Genomic DNA, 23,584 nt, shown 5'->3' with positions numbered 1-23,584 from the left:
TCTCTGCAATGAAATCTGAAGCTCTTCCTTCCTTCTCTGAGTCCAGAAGCTGGAATTGATACAGTCTGCTCTCTGTGATTTGTCTCTACCATTTGTTTCCAGTGACAACTTCAACTCAGATATCTCTCACTTCAGGGGTCACTCCTAAACTTCAGGAGGAAGGTCACTGCCCTTTTTATTCCCACCACAATTTTATGCTAGTAACCCTTTACAGTGTCAATAAATTTATTTTGTAGAATGTGCCCCCTGGACTCCACCTGCTAAATCTGTTTTTTGGGCAAATCATTTGTTACTTAGCTAAACAAATTTTATAAAATCATATTTCATAAAATTGTATTTTATAAAATGTTACTTTCTTATTTTATAAAATTGGTAAATCCAGGGATTTAGGCTTAATTATTATTTTTAAAAATGTTGGTACTCATTTTGCCAATTTTTCTCTTTTTACATATATCAGAAAATATGTTAAGAACTCAACTGTGAAGATACCACTATTTTTATTTTTTCTCACTTTTTGTACACAGGAAACAAGAAAGTTTGTTCCTTGGAAAACATCAGTCCTAAGAACGTACTAAGTTAAAGCTTAGCATGTTAGATCTGCGAGTAGCCTTGTCTTTTTTTTTTTTTTCCGGTACGCAGGCCTCTCACTGTTGTGGCCTCTCCCCTTGCAGAGCACAGGCTCCGGACACGCAGGCTCAGCGGTCATGGCTCACGGCTCCAGCCGCTCCGCGGCACGTGGGATGTTCCCGGACCGGGGCACGAACCCGTGTCCCCTGCATCGGCAGGCGGACTCTCAACCACTGCGCCACGAGGGACGCCCAACCTTGTCTTTTTTTTAATGATGCTTTTTTCTGAATTGGTAAAAAAAAAAAAAAAAAAAAAAAGCTTTAAGGCTTAGGAACAGAAGCAAATTGAGAATTAAAATCCAAATCATTCAAATGAAGTTTGTCAGAACAGTTTGTGTGTGGAGAGGACAGCTTCTAGGCACTTCAGAGAAACCAGCAGGACAGAATTGAGAATAGCCAGCACCTTACAGGGCTTCTCACAGAAATGCTTTAATGCAAAGAGGTGACTGGATTTCACAGGGAGACCAGGGAGAGGATGCAGAGATAATTAAATCACATTAAAGCACCTGTTTACCTGGGAGGTAAGTTCCTTCATATTGTGGTCAGATGCTGTTTAGGGGGACACTGGTGCAGGGGAGGTGTTGGGAGGATGAACTCTTTTCTGAGTGATTTTGCAAGTGTGAAAATTCATCCAACAGAGATGCTAGAAAAATTTGCTCCTAGTAGCGAACGTCCAACATGATATTTTGGGACAAAAATGTGTATTTGGAAGAATTTTTCACAAAAGAGCAGTGATGGGAGGAAAAGATTCATATGGGCCTGGCTAGTAATATTCTTCCTTCACAGTTTTCTTGTGGGTTCCTGAGGCCTGTTGTGACTGCTTGGAGACCTGGTCCCCAAGCAATGGCCCTCTTTGTCATACTCAGGGTAACCCAGGAAGTTGCTTGTCTGAAGCAGAAAAGGTTCTCCCTTCCACTCATGTCCTCTTGCTGATCAGATGAACACATGGCATCATCTACAGCTGAGAGGTGTTTGTTAACTACCTTTGTTTCATAGGACACAACTCATATATACTCTACAGTAATGTTTATCACTGTCTTTTATAATCTCAAGGTAAGAAGTAATCAGTGTTAAAATCATTCTACTGGAATAACAAAGCACATGATTTTTTTTTCCCTAATAGTGATTGTATTTGTTTGCTAGGGCTGCCATAACAAAAGACCACACTGGCTACTAGGTGGCTTAAACAACAAAATATATTTTCTCATAGTTCTAGAGGCTAGAAGTCCAAGATCAAAGTATCAAGTTTAGTTTCTTTGAGGTCTCTCTCCTTTGATGGCTACCTTCTCGCTGTGTCCTCACATGGTTGCCCCTCAGTCTGTGCATGTCTGTGTTCTAATATTCCCGCCTTATAAAGATACAAGTCATATTGGATTAGAGTCCATCCATATGATCATTTTACCTTAATTTTCTCTTCCAAAGCAGTATTTCCAAGTAGAAGTTAAGCTTACTGTACAAGCAATCAGGTATTTAATAAGAGGCATTGCTATGGAGACAAAAAAACAATGGTTAATAATTGAGGCAAATTTCATATCAGTTTTTGAGTTCTGAGGGTAGACAGTTGAGAAGATCTCTAAATGTCAGGGTTAAAGCATCTTTTGTAGTTTGAATGTCCATCAGATGTTCAGGTAAACTTTCTGAGTGGTCCATATAGCAACAGGAACGAAGAAGACTGTCTAAACATGAGCTGCTGTGGAGATTTCTCTGAAGTTTATATTAAGATATCTACCTTCAGTATGCAGGACTTCAGAAAAAAAGGCAGTTTTAGTTTCAATTATTCCAAGTCAAAAGGGTGGGAGAAAAATTGGAAACACTAGTTTGGAGAGTTGTAGTCAGGTAGTGGAGGAAACTAGAAAAATTCAGGATACAGTCCAGTTTTCAGGTAATTAACAAAACTTCAAGGAAAATTAATAGCACTAGAATCTAATATCCACAGTATGTATTTTGGTTTCTATCGAAAGATAATTTTTCTCTCTAAAATCACCCTCATTTCTATCAAAGATAGCCAAATTAAGACAAATTTGTTTGCAAAATAAGTCTAGATTCAATAAACTTGGTCTTATTTATATAAGTATAGCAAGGATTGTGACTGACCATATAGGCTTATTTTTTATTTTTATTTTTTGCTTTTATTAAGAGAATTTATTGCCTCTCTCTCCTCCCAATAGCTCAAACATGAAGAAGCAACATCAGAGGAAGACAGACAAATGGCTCTTTGAGTTTGTCCTGCTTGGCACTGGTGAAGGAAGAGGCAGCTTTCTCAAACTTTTTATCTGCTTAATTGGATGTAGTAGAGAAAGGGAACAAGGAAAGTCAGAGGATAAGTGAACAGGCTCTGCACCTACCAAGGATGTGTTATCCTCCTAATCATCCCAGTAGGAATATTCCATTCATGTTCTTTGATCTGATCCTTGCATTGGAAGACACTTCTTTTTTTAATCTTTTTTTTTAAATTAATTTTAATTTTATATTGAAGTATAGTTGATTTACAATGTTGAATTAGTTTCAGGTGTACAGCAAAATGATTCAGTTATATATATACACATATCCATTCTTTTTCAGATTCTTTTGCCATATAGGTTATTACAGAATATTGAGTAGAGTTCCCTTTGCTATACAGTAGGGTCTTGTTGATTATCTATTTTATATATAGTAGTGTGTATATGTGAATCCAAACTCCTAATTTATCCCTCCCCATACCTTTTCACTTTAGTAACCATAAGTTTGTTTTTTAAGTCTGTGAGTCTGTTTCTCTTCTGTAATTAAGTTCATTTGTATCATTTTTTTAGATTCCACAGATAAGTGATATCATATGATATTTGTCTTTCTCTGAATGACTTCACTTAGTATGATCATCTCTATGTCAATTCATGTTACTGCAAATGGCATTATTTCATTCATTTTTATGGCTGGGTAATATTCCATTGTATATATGTACCACATCTTCTTTATCCATTCATCTGTCAATGGACATTTAAATTGCTTTCATATCCTGGTTATTGTGAACAGTGCTGCACTGAACACTGGGGTGCATGTATCTTTTGGAAGTATAATTTTCTCCAGATACATGCCTAAGAGTAGGATTGCTGGATCATATGGTAGTTCTATTTTTAGTTTTTTAAGGAATCCCATAATATTCTCCATAGTGGTTGAACCAATTTACATTCCCACCAACAGTGTAGGAGGACTCCTTTTCTCCACACCCTCTCCAACATTTTTGTAGTCTACAGTTTGTAGACGTTTTGATGATGGTTACTCTGACTGGTGTGAGGTGATACCTCATTGTAGTTTTGATTTGCATTTCTCTAATAATTAGCGATGTGTGGCAGATTTTCATGTGCTTTTTGCCCATCAGTATGTCTTCTTTGGAGAAATGTCTGTTTAGATCTTCTGTCCATTTTTTGATTGGGTTGTTTGCTTTTTTGATATTGAGCTGCATGAGCTATTTGTATACTTTGGAGATTATTCCATTGTCAGTCTCATCATTTGCAAATATTTTCTCCCATTCTGTAGGTTGTCTTTTTGTTTTGTTTATGGTTTCCTTTGCTGTGCAAAAGCTTTTAAGTTTTATTAGGTCCCATTTGTTTATTTTAGTTTTTGTTTTCTTTCCTCTAGGAGGTGGATCCAAAAAGATATTGCTGCTGTGAAAGAGTGTTCTGCCTGTATTTTCCTCTAAGAGTTTTATAATATCCAGTCTTACATTTAGGTCTTTAATGCATTTTGAGTTTATTTTTGTCTGTGGTGTTAGAAAATTGTTCTAATTTCATTTTTTTACATGTAGCTGTCCAGTTTTCCCAGTACCACTTATTGAAGAGACTGTGTTTTCTCCATTGTATAGTCCTGCCTCCTTTGTTATAGATTAATTGACCATAGTTGTGTGGGTTTATTTCTGGGCTTTCTATTCTGTTCCATTGATCTATATTTCTGTTTTTGTGCAAGTACCATACTGATTACTGTAGCTTTGTAATATAGTCTGAAGACAGTGAGCCTGATTCCTCCAACTCCATTTTTGCTTTCATAGTATGCTTTGGCTATTTGGGGGGTTTGTGTTTCTGTACAAATTTTAAAATTTTCTGTTCCAGTTCTGTGAAAAATGCCATTGGTGGGGGCTTCCCTGGTGGTCCGGTGGTTGGGACTTCACCTTCCAATGAGGAGGATGCAGCTTCGATCCCTGGTCAGGGAGTTGGGATCCCACATGCAATGCAACCAAAAAAAAAAAAAAAACACACAAAATAACAAAAACAAAAACATAAAACAGAAGCAATATTGTAACAAATTCAATAAAGACTTTAAAAATGGTCCACATGAAAAAAATCTTAAAATAAAAATTCCACTGGTAATTTAATAGGGATTGCATTGAATCTGTAGATTGCCTTAAGTAGTATAGTCATTTTGACAGTATTGATTCTTCCAATCCAAGCACATGGTATATCTCTCCATCTGTTTGTGTCACTTTCGATTTCTTTCATCAGCATCTTAGAGTTTTCAGAATACAGGTCTTTTGTCTCCTTAGATAGATTTATTCATAGGTATTTTTTCTTTTTGATGTGATGGTAAATGGGATTCCTTCCATAATTTCTCTTTCTGATCTTTTGTTTTTAGTGTATAGGAATGAAAGAGATTTCTGTGTATTAATTTTGTATTCTGTGACTTTACTGAATTCATTGATGTGGTGTATCACACTGATTGATATGAGCCTGTGAGCCATGGCTGCTGAGCCTGCGCGTCCGGAGCCTGTGCTCCGCAACGGGAGAGGCCACAACAGTGAGAGGCCCGCGTACCACGAAAAAAAATCATAAAATGGGGCTTTCCTGGTGGCACAGTGTTTAAGAATCTGCCTGCCAGTGCAGGGGACATGGGTTCAAGCCCTGGTCCAGGAAGATCCCACATGCCGCAGAGCAACTAAGCCCACACGCCACAACTACTGAGCCTGCGTTCTAGAGCCATTGAGCCACAACTACTAAAGCCCACGAGCCACAACTACTGAAGCCCATGCACCTAGAGCCCATGCTCTACAACAAGAGAAGCCACTGCAATGAGAAGCCCACGCACCACAACAAAGAGTAGCTGCCATTCGCTGCAACTAGAGAAAGCCCACACACAGCAACAAAGACCCAATGCAGCCAAAAATAAATAAAATAAATAAATTTATTTTTAAAATCATAAAATATTATAACCATCTTCTTCAGTTTACTTAGTCCCATGTAATTAATTCTTGTTTTGTTTGATCTTTTGTTAGAAGTTTTATGAAACCATCAATTTCTCCATTAGGGTTTTGTAAATTCTTACTCAGTTCAGTGTAATGATTTGAAATTCATCAGAAACTTGTGTTCTAGAATACTTGTCAGATCCTTTTCCATGAATTTCTCTGAACATGAAACACATTTTCAGGAAGCTTTTGTAAAAGCATCTGAGTAAAACCATTGTCTAAGTAATAAAAGACAAATATCCATTACTAAAAATTTGATTCATTCTAATGGAATTGACAAGAAAATTTATCTCTGTGACACAAAACATTTAAGATAATAACTAGAATTATGACTGATAACATTATACTAGGACATATCCAATTTTAGGAATTTCATATACTTTCGAGAACATTTATATTAATAACATTCACCCTTATGATATAACCTAGGGTTTATGATCATTTATTTAGCCATGCTTCCCATGTAAGTAACATACCAAATAAGCCTAATGAGTTTCATAGCTCTCTTTTCTAATAAGATAAAACAAATCTTTTAAGGTGTTCCAAGGGGCCTCTGTAAAACCTGAACGTTATTTCCAGGTCAATAAGACTTCATTTAGAATTTGACTTGGGGGAAAATCTACTTTTTCAAAAATAAAAATGTTTTAAAACACTTTGTCAAATATGATCATATGTCACTGTGAATTAATATTTAGTTATCAATTTAATCAGAGTGACAAAGATTCACATGTAAATACAGATAGTTAAATAGTGTAAAAAGACTTAGCTCTTTTAATATTGAAAGCACTCAGTTTTTCTTCAAAATTATCAAAGACTCATAAAGACAAAATGTACAATATTTGTTTTGCCAGACAGATTACATTAAATGTAAAAAAAAGTCTTTGTTTACAATTTCTCATTAAGAGCAGACCAATAATTAAGAAAATTTTGCAAAAAGAGAGAAAAAACAAATTTTAATTTTCTACCAGCTTACTTTGGATATTAAAACTCAATCACTTTATTAAATTCATTCCAATCTTAGACCTGACTACACATAAAATTCCTTTCTAAAGATTCCTCTTTAACAAACCTCTTACAACTTTCTCTGTCCATTTTGATTTGTCCCTTGTTCTCTTTCCCATTTAGAAGTTACCAGCTTTAGGACAAAACTCACTTAACAAAGTTTTTACATTAACAAAAACATCTCCATACCGTACACTTTTTCTTACCCCCAAATATATTCTAATTTCCTTATAATTCCTAGTAGCTTTAACCACATATATTATTTACAATTCTTAATCCTTTGAAGCTTTAATTTTTTTGTAAAGATAAAGTTAAAAATTATTAACTGTGTAAGTATTTTGTGGCTTGGCAAACTTATAAATACATTTCATAATTTCTAGAAACATATTCTACTTCATAGTACAAGCTTTTAATGAAGCACAAGACATGTCTACTAATAGAACCAAACATATTTAGTGTGTAATAAGAGGTCAAAAGTAGGTAAACTTAGACTCGTTCAGCAATTAATATTTCAGTATTTTGTCTTAGTTGGAAATGATCTAGACATTCAATTCATTTAATTTAACTTAGCAAAACTCTAAGGGTACAATTTATCAAAGACATTTAGAAAACTATTTAAGTTGACATAGCAAAAACAATTATTGCTAAAAAAAGTTTACCTAAAAGAATTCTTATCTTATGTCTATTTAATTAATTTGTTCTTAACAATCACTCAGATTACTCATGACAATTTCATAAGATGTTAAAGTAGTGTTAGCCATCATCTTAAATTATTATTATTATTACTTTTTTCTGAGAAATTTTGTAAAAGAGATAACATGAGCTTATTTGACTTTTAGTAAAACTACATAGCATAAAGCTATTATACTTAATGCTGATAACTCTTAAGATATGTCTGTATTAATTAAACCATTAAACCTGAACTAGATTTTACTTACCAAAAATTATCCTAGATCATGTGAATTTGAAAAATATTTGTATTCGTTTTTGTTATATTTTTGAGACTTTTTATATTGCTTGTTGGAATAAATTAAGTTTACTCACTCAGATAGCTACAGTCTTTTATTATTTATGGAGAAGACTTTTAAGTCTTCTTGCCCTTTAAGTGTACTTGCCCTTGATCAACAATTTTAAGGAGACTGTGATTTAGAGTTTGAGCAAGAGAGGGTTTTTCTGGTGGTTTTTGTTTAAAAAAAAAACCTCTTTCCTTTTTTTTCTTTAAATTTTAGTTTCAGGTTCTAACAATTGAGATAATCTGGGCTCAGTCTCAGGCAATGTGGCTGTGTTTACATTTCAAAGACATGGTAAGATTTATAACTTTAAGGGACAGAGAAAAAAGTGTAAATTTTCTTCTGTGAGTTTTGGAGTGTATTTTTCTATTATCATAAGTTTCAGGGTAATTATTATTTTAAAAACTTTTTCTTCTTAAGTACAGGGCAATTTTGCTCCAATTATCCTCAACTTTTATAATATCTACAAGAATTTGAGAGGAATAGGTTTCAGGGTTGGTGAAGATAAATGGGCCTTGACTTGTTCCTAAGTTGCATTTCTGGTTTTGTAGAGATTTGGAAGACAAAGATAATTGTTTCTATTAGCTCTTGAATATTGGCTTCCAACTGATCTTTTCCTAATTATTTGTAGGAGGGCCTAAGGAATTGCTGAGGAGATGGGGCAATTTTTAAAATTTTTCTTAAAAAGGGGAATTCATGTTGGATCTTTAATTTCTGTTATTTCATCTTCATAACGATTCCCTAAGGCTAGCTGTTATACATGATTTTTCCTTTCAATTTGATCCTTCCATAAATACCAATATGACAGCTGTTTATGATGAGAGCTCTCAAAAAGGGAATCTTTTAAATACAGCAAATTTAAAGGATCCATCATCTGGCCATTGAGGAGTAAGACCTTTCATTAATTTCAAAGAGTGACTCAAATCAGTAAGCCTTTTTATGGAACGACCCAGAGGTAACTTTTCAGGCTTAGAATAAATCCTTACCATGGATGAAATAAGCATACTTTCAGATGGAGAGGGCACGGATGATATAGCCCCTATAATGTGAAAATTCATTTCCAAGGATAATCTAAGAAAGCAAAGGCCTTCATTGCACAGGCAGTAAGGGTGGTATAATGCAAACTGTGTCCCTGGTCTCTCCTGGGAATTTGAGGCACCTCTGATCCCAAACCTACTAATCTGTGACATCAGGCATATGCTGCTGGAATGGGACTTTTCCAACACTAACAAGGCAATGAAGGTTGAAACAACAAAGGCCCCTTATGGACTGGGTCCCCTTAGGACAAACTCCTCTGACAGCTGGCACAACAAGACTAGAGTGTGCTGTTTATGACTTTGTGTCTCAGAACCCCAGTCAATTCAACTGGTTACCAGATGCACCCCAGTAAATACACCATCCAGATGGTGGAGACCAGAGAGAATATTCTCACTGGACAAAAAGCCAAACTCTCAGGACACAGAAAAATACAGAAGGAAAAATCTCATCCAGTTTTTATATAGAGGACTGACAGCAAAGTTTGTCTTAATAGGCACTGGACTGGAGAGAACTGGTAACTCACCAGTCTGTGAGGCTGTCTCAAACAGCAGGCTTATAGGGCCTATGCCTGTATTCTGCCCTATGGTTCTTTCTTCTTATGAAACATGACTCAGGAGACAGAGACAAAGAAAAACAGTGACTGTCTCTGGGAGGAAAGGATTAAGAAAAACTGAGACGAGATTACTCATTTCCAAAAACCAGATTTTCTATGTCACAAGGATCTTGCTCCATAAGTATTTTCTTCTGCTAATCTAAATTTAGAGATAGAGAAAAGGAGACTCTTAAGCACTTTCCCTCCCACCAGACCTTACAGGCCTGGGAAGTTGAGGAGATAAGAAATTTTACCTTCTGCTGGCCTTTGTCATGTGTCCTAGGATCTCTCAGCTGCAGCAGTCTTGTGGTGGGAAGCAGGGTTTAGCCAGCCTCCTGGTTGTCTTGTCAGCTGTTGAGGAGGAAGAAATGTCCCTGCCAACCTTCTTGAGTTAAAGAAGTCACAAGGTTTATACAGCCTTCTTGACCCTGCATTCCCTATCTCTGGTGCTAATGATGTCTTTCTACCTCCTGGTACAGGGAGGGCACCATTCACATGAGATACTAATTTCCTGCTTTCATGGAGACAGATAGGAAGGTCAGTGTGTCTCTCTTGCATCAGTCATTTCTTCAGTAACTTTAATTCAAAGTAATATTCCACTGAGGCATATTTTGGAGCATCCTGCCCTGGGCACCAACAAAGTCAAATGGTTTAGAGAGAAAGCAAGTCCCTTTGTCAGCACTGACCTGTGCTCATGGTGATTGTTATTCCATCTCCACAATACCATTGGGCTGGGTGCTCAAGAAACAGAGCTGTGAAAACATGGCTCCTGTCTCTTATAATTTATAGTACCAATGTTTCAAAGAAAAAATTTTATTTAGTGCCTCCTTTGTGTTAGACAATAATGCTGGTATATTTTCAAGATATACAAATAATAGAAAGAGACATGTATGGTACTTGAATTGTAGTGAGACATTAAAATTTCCCCCCCCCCAAAAAAAATCTTTTTCTTTATACTTATAAGGAAAAAAAATGTAGATTCATTTTGGATAAGATAAAGAAAATTTATGAAGTGATAAATCTAACCTGAGAAAGTAGAAAAGAACGCAGTACACAGGCTCTGAGCATTCTACTCACAGAAAATATTGTCCTGTTCTTTTGCAATATGGACTTGTTCCCCTGTCCCTATGTCTGTCTCTTCCCCTCTCTGTTTCTGCCCCTCCTGTCTCTCTCCCTCACACATACACACATTCACTCCCCTACAAAAAAAACCCATTGACTAAATGCTAACTGGCAGGCACTGTGCTCAAACTGAGGCTACAGTGGTGAGTTAAAAACAGAGATAATTTTTCCATCCTCATCAAACGTATATTCCAAGATGGAGAAAGTGAATACTAACCAAAGAGTCACACAACCATAATATTGCAACCACAACGAACAACCATAACCACTGAGTTAAGCTAAGCAAGCCACTATTGTCAACTTTCTCTCAACCCTCAGTAGAGTGTGTTCCACTTAAAGGCCTTGAGTAAGTCAATATTCTGTTGAGAAAATCCAGGCAATTTCTCAGTCTTCCACATGTGAAATTATGCAGTTTGGAATGTCAGGAACAAGAGTGAGGGGAAAGGTCATTCAGAACTGCAACTAACCAGTTGCTCTCTTTCTGACTGCTGCAATAACCTCCTGGTCTATCCTGTGTTTACTCCCATTCCTCTGGCCTGTTCACAGAGCTGCCAAAGTGGTCCCTTAAAATTTAAGCCTGATTGTGCCACTCTACACTCAAAATCATCCAGTGAATTCAATTTAATTACAATAAATCCAAAGTTCTCACCAAGGCCTCAAAGTCCCTTTTGATCTGTTCTCCCCTCCTCCCATGTCTCTCTTGGCCTCATTCCTACCACTCTCCCCCTTGTTTTCTGTAATCCAGCCAAACTTGCTTCTTCTCCAGCTTTTACTAAAACACTACTTAGTAGACAAACAATTTAATTTAAATTGGGCAAAAAATTTAATAAGACACTTAACCAAAGAAGACACATGAATGGTAAATAAGCAACATTTAAAGATGTTCAGCATTATCAGTCATCAAAGAAAAATTAAAACCACAATGCAAATAACTTCACATCTACTAGAATGACTAAAATTAAACAGATCGATAGCATCAAATGTTAGTAAGGATGGAGAACAACCAGAAGTCTCATACGTTCCTGAAGAAAATGTGAAATGATGTACTACTTTGGAAAACAGTTCGGCATTAATACAACCCCCTAATTTCACCCCCTAGGAATTTAAATGAGAAAAATATGTCCACACAAAATTTGTACATGAGCGTTCATAGAAACAACTTTATTCATGATTGTGAAACTGAGTAGGATCCTGTGGGGCCTTCCCAGTGACAGACTCCCAGTGTTCCCTGCTGCTTGTTTGTAGAACAAAGCTTTAGTCTCCTAGGCCTCCCTTGATTTCCAGAGAGCAGTTAATGATTATAGAACTGACAAAATTCAGAAACAAAGGAAAAGCAGTCAAGCAAGAAAAGTAACAATAGATTGAAAAACAGTGTTGTCTATATCCCTTTCTCCTCAAGGGATATAGATAACAGTCTGACACATATCCTTGATGTGGTGCTCCAAGGACAATGGTGCTTCAAGGACAAAGGACAACCCTCTCTGAAAAAGTGTCAGCGTTACACCCCTTATCAGACCCTTAATTGCCCTCCCCACCATGTTGTGATGGTTATGAAATTCCTAAGCCCAGCTGGGCGATGAGACCTGTCCCAAATAAGAAAAGGCATCTTCCCTGTCCCACTGCCACCCTATAGAAGGAAAGTATATGTGCCTCGACCAATTAGTAAACGAAATTTTCACCTTGGAGCATTCCTTTGTTTTCTGACTATAAAAACTGATCAATAGCACATGTTTGGGGTCCACTCCCCCAGACTACTAGGAAGTCAGCCTGCTGTTCTGGCAGAGACACTTTCCTCTAATAAATTCTATCTTCTTTACATTCTGCCTTGTGTCTGGAAATTCTTTTCCAACCCACGTATGGACCACGACACTTGAGCGTTTTCTGTAGACACTAAGGCTCTCCACCTGATGGAGGATTTGACTACATGCTGATCACAAGCATGTAGGTCCCAGACTGGTTGGAACAAGGAGGCTGATGATTAAGGTTCCCAAAATATCACCCTGTCACCTCTCCACCAACTAATCAAAAGAATGTCCATGAACTGATAATTCACCCTGAGACCCTCACTCCTAATGTTGTCTTTAGAAACACTTGCCCAAAAGTCTTCAGGGAGTTTGGGTCTTTTGAGCATTAGCTGCTTGTTATCCTTGCTTCACATCCTGCAAATAAACACTGTACTTTCCTTCACCACACCTGGTATCAGTAGATTGGCTTTGCTCTGCAGTGGGTGAGTGAATCTGTGTTTGGTTTGGCAATAATTTTGGCAACCATGAAGGGGCCACCATCCCTAGTGGGCATCTCAACCATAGCACACTGGCCCCTGACCAGTGGCAGCTCATGGATACTACTCAGCAGCTGCTTGAGCACCTTTGTCTCAGAGATGGCCCTGAACATTTGCCACTGACCAGGCATCATTGGCCCATGGCACTTTTGATTTCTGTGGTAAAGGGAAAAAGACACATGCTTTGCTGGTTGAGATTTCTCTAGTAAGTAGTGGAACTTGTGTGTGATAATACCAGGGTATTCATTCTCTTAGCCATTTGGGTCTGTCAGTGGCTAAACATTTCTTGGGATTTTCCCTTTTGGGCTGAGGAGTTTGAAACCCTGAGAGACTACATTTGTTTGTTTCTTTGAGATTTTAAGATTACCAGCCATAAACAACTGAGAATGGGTAATCAGAGCTCTGTTTCATCTTATATTCCCTATGGTGTATTTTGCAGAATTGGGAAATTCTTAGCTCTTAGTTTCATGGGCTCATACCCATGAAAAGGAGAAGGTGATATTTTTCTAAAATCATGTGGTCACAGTATTCTTTAGGCTCTGGAGAATAATGACCCAGATGGGGCACTTTTTGACATTCTAAAACTTGTTTTTGCATATGAAGAAGCTGGCTTGTTAAACGTGTCTCTTCACTATTCTGACCAGAAGGAAACAAATCTTACTAGGAGGAACTTACATTTTTCTCCCTGTGCCTTTGAAATGTAAATGTTCTACCCTGGGCTCTAATGTACTCTCACTCACTCTTGTCTATACCATCGCCAATTCCTGAGACTGAGGGGGAAAAAAAGGGAGAAGAGTCCTTTTTAAACTCAGGCAGGAAAACTGTGAGATCTCTGTTTGTCTGGAATGTATGTATGTCCATGTGTACATTATAAATATATCTCTTTTCCTTTGGATGGTATTATCAAAGTTAGTTTGTAAATGAGCTCTATTTAATTGACTTAAAGGAAATTAAGCACTTACAGAAATTCTCAGAAATATAAAAGAAACTAACTTGAATGAATTTCAGATTCATGTGATCTGAAAAATATTCAATATTAAATTTGGGATAATGGCTGACTTGGTCTAATGTCTCATAAAGTTTTCTTGGGTAATCTAAACATAATTTTTGAGAACAAGTGAATAAAATAGAGGTAAATGAGACAAGAGTTTTTAGGTGAACTCTGGGAATAATTATGTTTTAGGAATGTCTACTTAAAAATAGCTTTTCTGGACGTTTTAATAACTTGAAATTTTAGAGTTTAACTAAATTAAGCTAAATGATGAGAATTCATTGAATATCGAGGTCTTTTCCAAATAAAATAATATACTGAAATATTAATTACTAAACATTGGCTTCCTTTTACAGAGAAAGTAAAGATATTTAAGACTATTAATAAATATGTTTGGTGTCACACGGAGACATTTTCCATAAGCACATATTTTTAGAAATTATAAATAGCATTTATTTATAAATTTGCCAATCTACAGAATGCTAATGTAAAGAACAGCTCATAATTGCTTACTTCTTAATTTTCACTAGGAATTTAGGTTTTTAAGACTTGAGAATTCTAATTAAATATGTAATTAAAGCCACTAGAAATAATGAGAACATTTTAGTATACAGGGTAATAGGATGTGTGTTTTCATTAAAAGAAGGTATGAAGAATAGGAATTTATTTTGTTAAAGAAAAAGGAAGTAATTTTCTCTTAAAGCTGGTTATTTCTAAATAAGAAATAAAATAAAGGGCAAGTTAATATGATATAGAAAGTTGTAGATTTCTGGGGAAAAAGTCATCTTTAGAAAGAAATTCTATGTGTTGTCAGGACTCACTAAGATTAGAATGAATTTAATTGAGTAAATGAATTTTAAGATTAAAAGTAAAGTGGTACAAAAACTTAAAATTTTTTTTTCTCTCTGTTAAGAGAAAAAAGTTTTCTTGGAATATTGATTTGCTTTTGATTACAGATGGTAAATTTTCTTTACCTTTTAAATAATCTGTTATAACTTTCTGTACTTGCTTTTAAAATCTTTCATTGTAACTTTGGTTAAATGGATAAGCATTGTTTCACAGTGATCTGTAATCCTATTTGACCAAGTGTCTTGAAACTTTTTAACATTTTGGATAAACTTCTCAAAGATAGAATCCTAATTAAAGATATTTTGACCTCTAGATAGCTTTGGGATGTTTCAGAGGACCCCTAAGTCATCTCAAAGAGAGATATTAAACTAATTAGGATTATTTGGTATGTTATGGGAGGCACTGTCAATTGATTAGAGATAAATGTATCTCCAACCTTCTTAGGTTATACATTTAGATTACACTAAATATCATTAATATAGATATTCTTATGTTATATGAAATTAAATAAAATTTCTAAAATTTGAATATGTCAAATTTGTATGTTACAGAAGTAAACAAATTTTTTTTTGTCAATTGCATTTTAACCAGCTCTTTAACTGTGTCTTTTTAAGTCTTTTTATCATTCATAGATGCTTTTGCAAAAATGCTTCATCTTCAGGAAGATTCATACTAAAGACTTTCTGACAAGTGCAGGTTTCTGATGACTTTCAAATCATACCGTTGAATTGGGTAAGAAATTAAAGAATTCTAATGGAAATCCCGATGGTTTCATAAAGGTTAAGGCTGCAAACTGTAAACAGCTCAAATGTTCATCATCAAGTGAATGAGTAATTCACATCAGCAATAAAGGGGAATGAAATATTAATATACATAACATGGATGAATCTCAAAACATGCTGAGTGAAAGAAAACAGGAACCAAATACACACTGTTAGATTCTATTTATGTAAATTTGAGAATGGGAAAACTATAGTCACTGAAAGCAAATCATCATATCACTTTTGTAGGAAGGTGAGGATTGACCACAAAGGAGCCTAAGGAAACTTTCTGGGTAATGGAAATTTTCTGTATCATGATTGTGGTAGTGATTACACAACTGTATATATTTGTCAAAATTTATCTAACTGTGTTATACACTTAACATGAGTGCTATTAGTTGTATGTAAATTGTACCCCAATAGGGGTGATTAAAAGGAAATATATATTATGTATGACATATAAATATATGTTTACATATATTACATATATATCATGACAATAGAATAAAATATGTTCTTAGTGATTAAATTGCCATTTAGCCAACATCCAGAATGCCAAACATCCTTATTTTTTCTGTTTTTCCTTTCTCTAACCTTTCAAAAAGCATCATTTTTAATAGTCACATCAACATTGCTGATTAGATTTGCAGTAATTTGAAAACACAGAAGACATTCCTTTTAAAAATATAAACAAAAGCTTCTTTCATCTGCTCTCTAGATCTTTTTATTCTTATGCCACATTCTTTACACCAGTTGACCAATTGAGTTAGGCACTCATTTACTTTTTCACAAACCTTTGTTGTGTTTCTGCTAGTTCTGCATTAGGGACTATTAAGGAGGAAAACCACTGACACAAAATGGTTTCATTTGTGCTGAAGTCCACGATACCACGCATATATTTAATACCTAACCTACTTGCAATTTCGACCTTCACCAGAAATGTTATCTTAATTCTGAAATCTGGAATTTTCTGGTCAGCACCAATGTGGTAATCTATCACAGGGGCCCTCTCCATCTCCCCCAACCCAAGAAGAAGAGGCAATCTGCAAGATAAAACTCAAGGCTTCCCTTCCCTACAAAGAGAAGATAGTACTGGTCCCAAATAACCTTTTTTTATTTTGCTAATGACTTTCTTGCCCACCCTCCTTTCTATAAAAACCTTCCACTCTGTGTAACTTCTCAAAGTGCCCTTCTATTTACTAGATGAGATGCTGCCCAATTCATAAAGCATCAAATAAGGCCAATCAGATTTTCAAATTTACTCAGTTGAATTTTGTTTTTTAACAAGACATGATCTTAAACAAGATAAACATTGCCCCTGTTTTCATCTCAGGTGGCCTCAGCCTGCAGCTGCTTGAAGCAGGATTTTGGTTCCTGGCCAGAGATTGAAGTCAGGTCGGGGCAGTGAAAGCACTAAATCCTAGCCACTAGACCAGCAGGGACTAGTGGCCAGTGACAAGGTCCTGGCCTGTCTGCTGTGTAGAAATGAATTTCCACAGAGATGGAAAGTAGTGAAACAAGTAAAGTGTTTATTAGGAGGACAAAGAATACATGTGGATAGACACATGGGCGGGCTCAGAGAGAGAGTTGCGCTCGCATGGTAGTTTGAATCACTTTTATGGGGAATTTCTTCCAGGTTTCCTTTGACCAATCATCTTGCTTTGCCTGGTTCTGAGTCCATATTTGGTATACCTCAGGGTCCTCCCGTGTTCATGTGCATCTCTTAGCCAAGATGGATTCTAGCGAAGAGGCCTATGGGTAGTTGACATCACTTACTATGGGGTGGTGCCCTCTCCCTTTTTGACCTCCAAGGAACCCTTCTGCACATGTGTAGCTGGGAAGGTCTCCTTGACTATGAGAATGAGGAACATCTAGTCTTTTATCTCTTATCTGGGCAGGGCACAGCCTCCTTTCTCGATTGCCCTGTTATTGATATTTTGGAGGGAATGAACTCCTGCTGCTTACCCTGGGGCCCATCTATCTCCTGCCTCACTTTCACAGAACTCACAATCTGCTGTGAGAGACAGTCAGAATATGAGCACACACACACAAATAATTTTAAAGCCCGATAGATTTGAAGTCAATAGAAAAGACATTGAGGGCTTCCCTGGTGGCACAGTGGTTAAGAATCCGCCTGCCAGTGCAGGGGACACGGGTTCAAGCCCTGGTCCAGGAAGATCCCACATGTCGTGGAGCAACTAAGTCTGCGAGCCACAACTACTGAGCCCGCATGTTGCAACTACTGAAGCCCATGAGCCTAGAGCCCGTGCTGCGCAACAAGAGGAGCCACCACAATGAGAAGCCCTCACACCGCAACGAAGAGAATCCCCTGCTTGCCGCAACTAGAGAAAGCCCACGCGCAGCAACGAAAACCCAATGCAGCCATAAATAAATAAATAAATAAATAATAAAATTTAAAAAAAAAAGACATTGAAAAAGAAATGGGCCTCCTTTTGATAAGGAAGTCAGAGGTTTCTCTGTAACTTCTTTTGAGAACAATAAGCCATGTCTTTTCCTTCTTCTACATTTTCTCTCCCCACTGCTGACCCCAACAAAATGCTGAAGACAGAATTTGCACTCAATAGATTACCTTTTAAATTGATGTAAAAGTATAAAGTATATTTATGTGCATTAAAGTATGGAAGGGCATACATTTGGAGCATAAAAGCTCAGTACCTGCTGGAAATATCACATAATTGATGAATATAAAACTAATTATATAATAGGGAAATTAAAAAGAAATTTCAGGCTGTGTAGAGACTAAATTTAGAGAACAATATCATATATAATGGCTGAATATTTTGGCATTTGAAATTGGAATTTAAAAAATAGATAAGAGAGGAAGAAATAGGAGTCTTAATTAATAACTGAAGGACAAAGGGGGGATAGGTAGCTTACTTAGCTTATTTCTGCCTTTTTAGTTGCAGAAAATATCAGTTTTGAAACCAGATATGGTTGCCATGTATTAGTTCTGCACGAAGTGCTAGGATGAGTTTCCCCACACCCACAGTTTGGGGATAGTGCTTTACTCATAACTCATCTTTCATGCATTTGCCTAAATTCTTGTGGAATACAGCTGGACTTGCAGCTCATAAATGTGACCTTTGGATGTGTTTTAAACACTACTGAACTCCATTTTAATTTTACATAGTAAAGCCTCTGGGCTCTATTTACTCTTTCATTATATAACATTCATTTATCTTATGAAAAACGCTGTGATTCACTGTTGGTCTAGCATTTTTTTTTTCACTTATTTGGATGATTTTTAGAATCCAAACTGTATTGTTATTTACCTTGGAAAACAGAAACACTTTCGGGAGTCAGTTCTCTGAGTCCCAAACCCCTCACCTGACACCCTCTTGTGGTGCTGTGCCCTGGGGGGAGGATACAGCAGGATCTGCAGGTGGAGAGGCCTAGAGAGCTGAGGGTATTATGTGTCTGGTTTATCGCCAAGATTAGTCAAGCCCCAAATTATAGTGTTGAGGGAGAAAGTTTTCACGTAATGAGGTATGGGGAAGTCATTTAGGCTTATACATGGTTCAGTCTAAACTTTGTGTGAACTGAAAGAGCCTGTCAAGCACACACAGCACATCTGCTTTAACCATTAAGGAAAAGAAATGTCTGATTCAAAAAGAAGGATAAGTGACTCCCTTCTTACGATGCCCATGTTCACACCCTCTCGAAGACGAGGCTCCTTTCCCACTTGCCAGGACCCTACTGTCTCACTAGACATGTCCTCAATCTGTCTCTTTTGAAATCTTTAAGGAATAGACCCCTGTCATGTTGGATGTATGTTCTTTGTTCTGATAAAGTATAAGACTACCATGCTTCAGTGGAGAAGTTCCTTAGAGCCTTTTGAGGGGCTGCCTCCCAGATTATAGCCCTCAGCTTGGCTCAAATAAAACGATTTTCTGTTCCTATTATAAATTCTTTATTATTTCCCTCCACAGTGTGTTATTCCTTATGAAGTCCAGCTGTTCTAGGCTGACACCAAGCCACCCTGAAGCAGCCATCGTGTCTTCATTGCCTCTCTCACATCTGGGTCCTTGAAGGTTGCTGAGATCACACTTGCTTGTCTGTGTCCATGGAACCCAGGGCAGAGCCCAGGTCCTCCCACCAGGGCCCTGGATTCTGGTACCAAACCCAGGAGAAGGTGTGCTCTAGTTATATCAGCCTCACCTGGCACCAAGGCCAAGATCGTCATGTGTTTTTTCCCAGACTTCTTCTGTGGGAAAGGGTTTTGGGACGTTTTGTTTTCCCTAGTTCACCCTAGAGAGATGCAAGGAGGAAGTCTGATGCAGACTTTCCAGCTTACAAACATCTGAGGGCTGTGTCTCAGGTCAGGATCAATGTTCCCTTTTCCATGGGCATTCAAGTCAGTGAGGCAGCCTGACTTGAGGGCCAGGACTCTGCCTCTGTAGTCCTGGAGGTGATGGCTGAGGGCTGGGGACAGGGGCGCTGCAGTTCTGCCCAAGGGGAATTAAAGGCCAGAAAGCCCTGGTTTCTGCAGGAGTCTGATAATTGTCTGGAATGTATGCCAGTTAATTTCTTTATCCTATTTATTCATTATTGTTATTTCTCATTGTACTTTGGGACTCAATTTTTTATTGTTATAGAAATCCAATGTTTTCAAAGATTCTCCCTCAAGGATTCTACTGTTAACATTTTTCATTAAGAGAAATGCCTGTCTATTCCAATCTTTCTTTCCCTCCATTATTTACTGTGTCTTTTCTAGGTCTTGTCCTTGTCTCCTGGGCCACAGTCAGTAATGTCTCCACTTATGTATTCTGAGTGTGTGATCATTTGGTCCAAGGGATTCTGCTGAATGAAGTATAAATTCTGATATCTTTCTCTTGCAAACTTTCAAAACCTACAAATAAAATGAAGATATGGGCAATATAAAATGAAAATATGATTTTCCATTCTTATTAATATCTATCCCTATATTTCAATAGAATTCAATTATTGGCCCCTGGTGACTATATTTTTCAAAAGAATTCCCTAAATAATTACCAGTAATTCACTACTCCAATGTAATGTAGAAGATATTCTTAGTGTATTCTTCAAATTCATGTTGATGGAATGCTCAAGTTCCCTATATCAAATTGAGCTCCTATATTCCCTCTGAATAATAAAACTAAGATATGTTTGCTAAAGATTGTTGAAAAACAACATTTTAGCTTGACATGGACAGTACAAATATAGTATCACTAAGGGTGAACATTTAGTATATGTCCTGTGGACTACCAATTTCATGTTCCACAATCACAGTCGAACCGTTTAAATACAGAATTATTTCCTAATTCTCTATTATATAAATCTCATTATAAATAACAAGCATTTTAAAAGCTTTAAATTTTTAACTATAGCTCATTAGTTTGTACCTTTTCTCCTCTATCAACAAAAATTGACTTTCATGGTTAACTCAGTTAAAAAATACAACAGCACAATAGGAAAGAAGTAAAATATCTCCATTGCCTACAATATATAATAATATATATAAATATGCTGATGAAAAAAACGTGGGTCTACTCTCCCATGTGCAGTAAAGCAAATCTACTGACACCAGGTTATGGCGAAGGAAAGTGCAGCGTTTATTGCAGGTGCCAGGCAGGGAGTTCAGGTCAGCTAGTGCTCAAAACACCTGAACCCCCTTTCCTGATGGGTTTCATGAAAGCATTTTTAAATACCAGGTGAGAGAGGGGAATCACAGGGTATGTGATCAGCTCCTGCACAATTCTTTGGTTGATGTGAGGTAACAGAGCAGTGTCACAGTGGTTAACATTATCAATCCTCAGGCTCCAGTAAAAGATCTCCTACTTAAAACAGTTTTAAAAGTTAATAAAAATAAACATTAACTGAGTAGAGGGAAGGTATCCTCAATTTCAGAACAGTGTGAAGTCAGCAAATATCACAACTGGTGCACCCCTTGAAGAGACTGATCTTGACTGGTTGCAATTTTTAAGAAAACACATTTGGGTAAAATTAACTCTGCACTTAAAAAAATTGACTCACAGGTTTTAGGTTTTCTAAATGCTCTAAAAGTACTTCTTTTTCCTTTCCAAGAAGGGACTTTCAACCTCCCCCAAAGTAAAAGGGCAGTGCCTCTTATATTGCTTTCTCTCACTGAACACACCGAAGAAAAATTGCATCATGTTGGTGTCTATCTGAATAATGTGCTCAGGGCTCTCCCTGAGTCATTGCATGGTTCTCATTTGCATGTGGGAGCCAATGGGTCTAAGTGCAGGCCACCACAAGATGTGCCACTATGGCATGTGGATTATTTTGAGCTGAAAACAATCAGGCCCAAAAGACTCAGGAAGAGCCTTTGAACTTCCCCCTTACTGCCTAAAATAATTTAAGGCAGGGGGCCTGTCCCAGGAAGAAGCTATCACTAGAGATAAATGTAGTATAATATTAGGTGTGGTAGAACAGGAGGAACATTGAAAAGCCCATTTGATCAAAATCCTCTCTGTGGGGCTTCCCTGGTGGCGCAGTGGTTGAGAGCCCGCCTACCGATGCCGGGGACACGGGTTCGTGCCCCGGTCCGGGAAGATCCTACGTGCCGCGGAGCGGCTGGGCCCATGAGCCATGGCTGCTGGGCCTGTGCGTCCGGAGCCTGTGCTCTGCAAGGGGAGAGGCCACAACAGTGAGAGGCACGCGTACCGCAAAAAAAAAATTCTCTCTGTGGCTCATTGTCTTTGGATGGATCAGCAAACATTTGTTTACCAAACATTAACTCTTTTTAACTTCCTGTGAATTACCTTACTTCCCCTTGAAATTTCAGACCCATACCTCCTTCTGATGCTGAAATTTGGCCTCTGTGCACTGGTATGGAATCGAATTCGGGGGCAGAGTTTGGGTGAAGTAGAAAAGAATAGGTTTATTGTGTTGCCAGGCAAAGGGGGACACAGCAGGCTAATGCCCTCAAAACTGTGTGTCCCAACCTGGGGGGATTTGGTGAGGAGTTTTATAGCAATGGTTCAAGGTCAGGGTTGCTGATAAGGGTTATGGTGTGTTCAGGGCCTGCAATCCTTTAATCTGGCCTCAGGTGGTCTCCTGATGAGCTTCTATGCTTCTCAAGGTTATCAAACTGTGACCTTCTCTCTAGAATGAAGGATGCTTCATCAAGTAGTTAACATCTTCCATTTGTTGGGGGTTTTAGTTCTGTAGAAGAGCTCAGTTATTGGTATATGTTTCCCTTGAGGCAGAACCAGGATCTTGTCCCAAAGCTGCACTATTGTTTCTTGACAGTTCCTCCCTTGTCTCTGCAGCCCCTCCCTTCCCTGATTAGCAACTATTTGACCCTACCCTTTGGAATTCAGGGAAGGTTGTGGAGGCTGAAGCCTAGTCCCTGCAAACAAGAAATGGGGGACACAGAAAGACTTTAGTGCCCAGGAGCCCCACAGGGTCCTGCTCAGTTTCACTTCTCTTTAGTCAAGAATATATATATGTCACCTTGTCTTGCTGTCTTTGGAATTCTTCATACTTACGTGAATTCCCCATGTGCACATAATAATTTAATTTTCTCTTGTTAATCTGCCTTATGTCATTTTCATCGCCAGCCAAAGAGCTAATGTTACCCAAAAACCTGGGATTGCCTCTTGGTGGGTGTCAAGCTGAAAGGCACAACAAAAACAAAGATTGGGAGAAGAAAGGATTTGTTACTTGCAGCAAGTAAAGAGAACACCGGGGGTCTTTCCCAAAGCAGTGTCTTCCTGAACAGCAAAATTGGGGAATTTTTAAGCTAAGGGTATATGCATATTCATGAAGGGGTTTGGGTGGTCCACAGAGTCCAAGCTTTAGTGGACTGAAGTCATGAGGGTCAGAAAAGGTCAATATCATCATTCCTTATGTTCCCAGTTGATCAGGCTAATCTTTACCATTGAAAGAGAACTGGCAGTCTTTACAATTATCTTTGTTATTGTTACTTCTTTTACCTGAAAACAGTCCTTTGATTCTGCATTATTTTGTTCCCTTAAGATCATTAATTATTGAGACCCTTTCAACGGCAAGCATCCTGGCCAGGCTTACATTGCAAAATGGCTTAGGCCAAAAATGACTCCTAGATATACATATTATTAAACTTTTGTTTTATTTTCT

The 23,584-nt window shown here is 37.5% G+C and overlaps 1 long non-coding RNA gene across 1 annotated transcript in view; it reads right to left on the bottom strand.

Annotated features, from left to right (window-relative positions):
- The window catches only part of LOC308610706, a 108,315-nt gene that overhangs the window by 13,992 nt on the left and 70,739 nt on the right, over nt 1-23,584 (bottom strand). The window contains exons 4-5 of the long non-coding RNA XR_014014615.1: nt 9,732-9,828; nt 2,029-2,112 (exon numbers count right to left, since the gene is read on the bottom strand). This is a non-coding gene — a long non-coding RNA (uncharacterized lncRNA). The remainder of the gene's footprint in view (nt 1-2,028; nt 2,113-9,731; nt 9,829-23,584) is intronic.

Source organism: Mesoplodon bidens (assembly GCF_964165515.1).
Source record: "Mesoplodon bidens genome assembly, contig: HAP1_SCAFFOLD_205, whole genome shotgun sequence".
NCBI lineage: Eukaryota > Metazoa > Chordata > Mammalia > Artiodactyla > Ziphiidae > Mesoplodon > Mesoplodon bidens.
This window is presented reverse-complemented; position numbering and strand designations above follow the sequence as displayed.